This window comes from Gouania willdenowi, chromosome 4, assembly GCF_900634775.1.
Source record: "Gouania willdenowi chromosome 4, fGouWil2.1, whole genome shotgun sequence".
Classification (NCBI taxonomy): domain Eukaryota; kingdom Metazoa; phylum Chordata; class Actinopteri; order Blenniiformes; family Gobiesocidae; genus Gouania; species Gouania willdenowi.
The window spans coordinates 30,352,177-30,358,278 of NC_041047.1; positions in this window are offsets into that span (position 1 = coordinate 30,352,177).

The following is a 6,102-nucleotide window of genomic DNA, read 5'->3' on the forward strand; positions in this document are numbered from 1 at the left end:
GTCTACCCTGAAATCCTCTGCTATCAGATCACTTTTTTAATATCTTTTAACATTATCCTAGAGGATCTCGCACTGTGCAATAAAATAGTTACGAGTAGAAATCTGTCCAATAGTGCTGTGGCTAAATTTAAAGAGGCCATTCCTGCTGCCTTAAACTCAGTGCACCATCCAATAAATAACTATGATATTAATTATAACCCCTCTCAACTGGATCTGCTTGTCGATAGCTCTGCTAGTCTACTAAAATCCACCTTGCACTCAATTGCCCCATTGAGGGAAAAAACTATTAAACGTCAGAGGAAAGCTCCGTGGTTTAGCTCTGAAACTCACACACTCAAACAAACAACCCGTAAATTAGAGAGAATGTGGCGCTCCAATAAAACAGAGGAGTCACGAATACTCTGGCAAGAAAGCCATAGTAAATACATGACAGCCTTACGACATAGTCGATCTACATACTATTCCTCACTAATTGAAGAAAATAAAAATAATCCGAGGTACCTTTTCAGCACTGTAGCCAGGCTAACACAAAGTCAGAGCTCTATTGAGCCCATGATTCCTCTAGCCCTCAGCTGTGAGGACTTTATGACATTTTTTAACGATAAAATTCACAAGATTAGAGATAAAATTAGCCACTCCCTGCCTTCACCTGGGCCTGCTGTACCATTAAATGTAAATAGGCCTAACCTAAACTGTTTCACACATATAGGACTTCAGGAACTTAACTCTATTATTTCATCCTCCAAACCATCGACCTGCCTTTCAGATCCGATCCCAACTAAGCTGTTTAAAGAAATTATTCCCCTAGTCTGCCCATCTTTGTTGGAGACAATAAATATATCCCTATCAATAGGCTACGTGCCACAGTCCTTTAAAGTAGCTGTAATCAAACCCTTCTCAAAAAACCTACTCTTGATTCCAGCACTTTAGCAAACTACAGGCCTATATCTAATCTTCCTTTTATTTCAAAGATTCTTGAGAAAGTTGTGGCAGCTCAGCTCTGTGAATTTCTTCAAAACAACAGCCTGTTCGAGGACTTCCAGTCAGGTTTTAGAGCTCAACACAGCACAGAGACTGCTTTAGTTAAAGTAACTAATGATCTACTCTGGGCTTCAGATGAAGGACGACTCTCAGTGCTGGTTTTATTAGATCTTAGTGCAGCTTTTGACACTATAGATCACTATATTCTACTAGAGAGATTAGAGAAATTACTTGGAATCACAGGGACTGCCCTAAACTGGTTTAAGTCCTACCTATCTGATAGGTACCAGTTTGTACACGTGAATAATAAGTCTTCTGTGTACACTAAAGTAAGTTACGGGGTTCCTCAGGGCTCTGTGCTAGGTCCAATCCTCTTCTGTATCTATATGATCCCCCTTGGTAATGTTATGAGAAAATACTCTGTTAACTTTCACTGCTATGCTGATGATACCCAACTGTATGTATCAATGAAGCCAGGTGAGACAAATCAGCAATCTAAACTTGAGGCCTGTCTAAAGGACATTAGGGCCTGGATGGACCAAAATTTTCTTCTTCTCAACTCAGACAAGACTGAGGTCATTGTACTGGGCCCACGACACCTTAGAGAAACCTATGCTAGCCTAACTGCCCTAGATGGCATTACTCTGGCACAAAGCACAACTGTTAGAAACCTTGGGGTTCTATTTGATCAGGACTTATCCTTCAACTCTCACATAAAACAAACTTCAAGAACTGCCTTCTTTCATCTCCGTAACATTGCTAAAATCAGATCTATCCTGTCTCAGGGCGACGCCGAAAAACTAGTCCATGCTTTTGTTACCTCTAGACTGGATTATTGTAACTCTCTTTAATGCTACGTTCACACCAAACGCGGTTTCTGCGGCACAAGCGAACAGATTACATGCAAAGTCAATGGTTTAGACGCGCTGGGAGGCGAATTATTCGCCGGTGGGGCGGCGCGAACTGTTTCGCGCGTTGAACGCGAATGCTGCGGCAAGCGCGCTCCCGATTTTCGCGTTATTCGCCGTTCGCTTGAGTTGAAAATATTGAACTCCAGCGGCAGTTTCGCGTGACGCGCAGGCGCGAAAGCCAATCAGAGTCCTTGTTGGCAATGACGTCAGGCAGGCAACACGGAAACCAGTATTTTCACCCGTTCAACCATTGAGGGGAAGCTAATCGTAGCGGTGTGTGACCATCGGGAGCTGTATGACACGGCCTGTTATTTTAACCAGGACAAGGAAGGATTTGGTGTGGAGGAGAATCAGCGAGGAGGTGGAGCAGCAGGTAAATGTTCTCTCTGTAGTTTTCATCTTTGAAAGTCGGCAGTGAGTGAGGATAGCATTAGCTAATGATAGCATTAGCCGCTAACACCAGCTATTTTCACTTATGGGTTATGAGAGGAAAAAAAAGTCAGGAGAACCGTAGTGGGTCAGCTGCAGGAACATCCAAACGGTGGAAATACCCTGTGGTCATGTCCTTCATCGACCCCTTTGTTTCACCGCGAGAGACAAGCAGCAACATGGGGTGGAGGGTTGAGGAAGACAGGACCACAGAGTATGGTCAACCATCAGAGACTGGAGGTTTGTTTATCAGTGCAGACATATAGAAATATATACCAGGTTAATATTCAGGCCTTTATGCATCACAGGGCTTCTTCTAGTGGGGGATCTAAATCTAGTTTAATGATTTAAAATGTATAGTAATGTGTTTCATATATTGTGTTTGCTGTCACTCAGAGGTAAACAATCAGATGAGTGATGGAGAAGGACAGGGAGGGGGAACAGATAGTGCTCAGGGAGTAGGAGAAGATGCTGATGATGGTGCTACAGCAGCATCTCCTGCAGAAACAAGTGCAGCCAAACCATCTGATATGAACATGACAGAAGTTGTTTTGCATTCTGTTATAAATAAAATGTATCTATAAATGCTTGGTATATCAGTGATGACAATGTTGATCATTACCTCATTTAATGTTTAATTAAAATATATCTATGATCTTATTTAAGTAACAGTGACTTGATACGCTATTTTATATATATATATATATATATATATATATATATATATATATATATATATATATATATATATATATATATATATATCTATATATATATATATATATATAATGTGTTTGTTTATTTTTAAGGAAAAAGAGCAAAGAAGAGGTCCAGCCAAGGCCCTCCAAGAGAGGTGGAGCAGCTTATCCTACAGACCTTCAGGAGACCTCCTCCTCACCACCAGCTCTGACTGAGGATGAGATGTTTCTCAGAGACCTGCTTTCTATCCTGCAAAAAGTGCCACCAGAATTTAGGGAACGTTAAATTTCAAAGTTTTAAACTTCTTGATTATCATCCGGTAACACTAAATTTGGAAAATTTTAATTAGGTTTTGGATTGGGCTGGATGGGCGGCACTCTTTGCATGGCAGGAACCACATTGTGAATAGTTGTTTATACTAGTTTGTTTATTATGTAAGTATTATAATATTGAAGTAAACAGTTTGTTTAAAATTGAGGTATTATATTGTTAATGTACATGGTGTTCTTTCAGAATTGTTGATTAAAAACACATTTTAAAGTGTACTTTTGCTTTCTTTTTAATTTCTATCAATGCATCTTAACAGCTATGTGTACACCACATCAAGGTTATATATTTTGTTCATACAAGAATATATAGTTTCCTCATATTGATTCTCTGTGAGACCTTTAATGCCTTTAATTAATTTCAGAGGTGAGGTTTCTTGGATTATTTCTTTCTGGTTAAAAATGAAGCTGACAGACGTTTCTCTCCCCATTCTTCCATATTTATTATACACATGTTAATACAGTAGGAAGTTTGCTCTATAGAAGTATGTGGTTGGCTCTTTAAATAGTCGTTTTGGGTGTGCTGGTGCAATATGTCTAGCCATGGAACGGCTCCTGCAGAGAAGTACGATGTGAAGACCTCTCGTCCATAGCTGTTAGCAGTGGTCCTGAAGGAGTCACCTGTGGCCAGATACCTGCACAGTGAACAACATAGAAAAGCTCAGATCATTGATAATCAGATATATATAATGTGGGTGTGTGTACGTGTGCATAAAAGGTGGAGAAATTAGAGAGAACAGGCCTTATCTCCCAGAATGTGTTACCATGACAATAATTAACAGTAGTAAATAAATAATGATTTATTAATAAGAGTTAAAAACAATAAATATTAATGAAACAAGCCTCATCTTCCAGAATAGATCTCCAGAGGACAAAAAATAACATTAGTAAATAATTTATTATAATGATTAACTTTTATTTTAGTTGTAATATATTTATGATAAAAAACAATAATAAAGCAGGGATTAATATAGTATCTATCTTTAGTGTGTATTTGAGAGATGTGTCTGATGAATCATGGCATCTTCAGTTGCTTATGAAACTTACCGGAGACAGACAGACAGTCGTTCGGCTGCAGAGATGGAGCTCCGGTAGTTGGTATCCTGCAGGACATCCGTGGGCCAATCCGACCCAGCAGGTCGTCGAATCGGGCGCTGGTCATCCACAGGTACCGCTGGAAGCAGTCATCATCCAGGCGTAGCTTCTGAAGCGGTCAGTGAAGCTCACCGAGTTGGATGTGGCGCTGGTTAACCTGGTGAAGCCAGGAAAGCCAGGAAAGCCGACGTTCCTTCTGAGGTTAGGAGCAGTGAGTTAACGGAGGTCCTCCATAGTTGATGGTGGAAACAAACAGAGCCTGGTTGTCGCCGTTTGGGAGTCTGGTGGGCGGAGCTTCGCTTCAGACGCGAATGAAGCGAATAGGGAAACATTTTTTGATCCCGCGAATCCTGCGGAAGGTTTCGCGCGACAGACGCGAACAGTCCCGCAGAAAACGCGTTTGGTGTGAACGCAGCATTAGCAGGCTGCCCGAGCAAGTCGCTTAAGACACTTCAGCTGGTTCAAAATGCTGCAGCACGTGTACTGACTAAAACTAGGAGAAGAGATCACATTACTCCTGTATTAGCCTCTCTGCATTGGCTTCCCATAAAATATAGAATAGAATTCAAGATTCTTCTTCTCACTTATAAAGCCCTAAATGGACAGGCACCAGTCTATCTCAAGGAGCTTGTAGTGCCATATAATCCCCCCAGAACACTACGCTCTCAAAATGCTGGACTACTCGTTGTTCCATTCGTCTCTAAAAGTAGTATAGGAGGAAGAGCTTTCAGTTATCAGGCCCCACTTCTCTGGAACCATCTACCAACCACGGTTCGGGGGGCAGACACCCTCTCTACCTTTAAGGTTAGGCTCAAACCATTCCTCTTTGGTAAAGCTTTTAGTTAGGAACCAGCTCATAGCTCATAATTAAGATGCAATAGGCATAGACTGCCGGGGGGGGGTCTGGCATGCTCGGTTGGAGAGAGGTTGGAGAGGGCGTTAAGAGAGAGGTCATTTAGGTTAGAGAGGGACCGGAGAGGGTCCCATTCCTCTCTCAAACACTCCCTCTATGTCTGCTTCTTCCCTTGTGTGTTTGCTCCTGTACTCCTTCTGGCTTTTGTCTTGCAGGTCCGTGGGATCCTCAGTGTGGAGTTACAGAGTCTCAACAACTCTGTCTCCACCCTTTCCTCTGCACACACCCAACACAGCATAACGTGGATGGCTGTTCATCATAGGAATGGGATCCACACAAGGTTCCTGCTGCTTAACAGAAGGTTTTCCTTGCCGCCATGATGAATTCATGTTGGGTGTGGGATACATATGTATGTGTATATACGTATATATGCATATGTGTGTATCCATAAAATGAAGAGTCCGTCCTTAAGACTGCTCTACTGTAAAGTGTCTTGAGATACCATTGGTTATGATTTGACGCTATACAAATAAAGATTGATTGATTGATTGATTATAAAATGTGCTGTCATTTCATTTAGAATTCCATTTTCCCCATAAGCTAACACTGAAGCTAAAATGTGTGTACTTTAACCACATAGTGACTCTTTGTGCAGATGGAGATGAATGTCAGGTGTGGGGTCTTACTCTATAAATGTCAATCACTTTGATGATATATTGACGTCCACCCCCCTTGGATTTAACGAGAATGGCCTTTCCAAAGGAGCCTTCTCCGATTTTCTTGACTTTATCGTACTTGTCCATGTTAA